This window comes from Galeopterus variegatus, unplaced genomic scaffold, assembly GCF_000696425.1.
Source record: "Galeopterus variegatus unplaced genomic scaffold, G_variegatus-3.0.2 Scaffold1619, whole genome shotgun sequence".
Taxonomy (NCBI): Eukaryota; Metazoa; Chordata; class Mammalia; order Dermoptera; family Cynocephalidae; genus Galeopterus; species Galeopterus variegatus.
In genome coordinates, this window is record NW_007727730.1 from 257,078 (window position 1) to 258,136 (window position 1,059).

The following is a 1,059-nucleotide window of genomic DNA, read 5'->3' on the forward strand; positions in this document are numbered from 1 at the left end:
GAGCGCTGCCGCGCTTCCCAAGCGGCGCACTATCCAGTGCGCCACCGGGCCGGCCCCATGCATTTGTTTTTATAGTTGCCATTTGCAGTTATGATGATTCTTTCTTACATGCAACAGAAACCGACTCAGGGTGCTTTGAGCAGCAAAGCAATTTATGGGATGGATGCTGGGGGCTTATGGCATCATCAACCTTGGAGAATAGACAGGAACAAGATGGGGGTGCAGGACAGCAGCTAAAGCCCCAGCTTAAATCACGTCCCCCACCAAATCCCCCACTCCCCACTGTACATCTCACCTGCAAATAAATAGTGAGTACGGCTTCTACTTAGGATGATTATGGCGACTTCTCCTCAGCAGGGAGATAAGTTTTTCCTTTAAAATAATTTAGTTGGGCTGGTCCATTAGCTCAGGTGGTTAGAGCACAGCCTTGTAACACCAAGGTCAAGGGTTTGGTTCCCCATACTGGCCAGCTGCCAAAATAATAAATATATAAAATAATATAGTTAAGGGAATTTTTTAAAAGGCAAGGAAATCTTGGACACAATTCACTGGAGGCCTTTGGGGTGAGACCCTGGTCTTTCTCTGATCTGCTGGTGCCTCCCATTGGTAGAACCCAACCTAAAAAGAAGCCAAAGTTTGAGGAAGTCGGTTGACGTAATCTGCAGGTAAGCTGCTGGGGCAAATTGAGCACCTCCAGCACACATGTGCTTAATATTCTTGGGGGGGGGGCTGACCAGTTAGCTAAGTGGTTAGAGCATGGTGTTATAACACCAAGGTCAGGGGTTCAGATCCCCATACCGGCCAGCCGCTAAAAAGAAAAAATTCTTTTTTTAAAACAAAAATTAATTTTTATTAAGATATAATTTACCATTAACTTTCACCATTTAGGGCCGGCCCGGTGGCGCACTGCTACAGTGCGCCGNAATTTACCATTAACTTTCACCATTTAGGGCCGGCCCGGTGGCGCACTGCTACAGTGCGCCGTTTGGGAGCGCGGAAGCACTCCCGCCGAGGGTTCGGATCCCACATACAGACCGGTTCCCGCTCACTGGCTGAGCG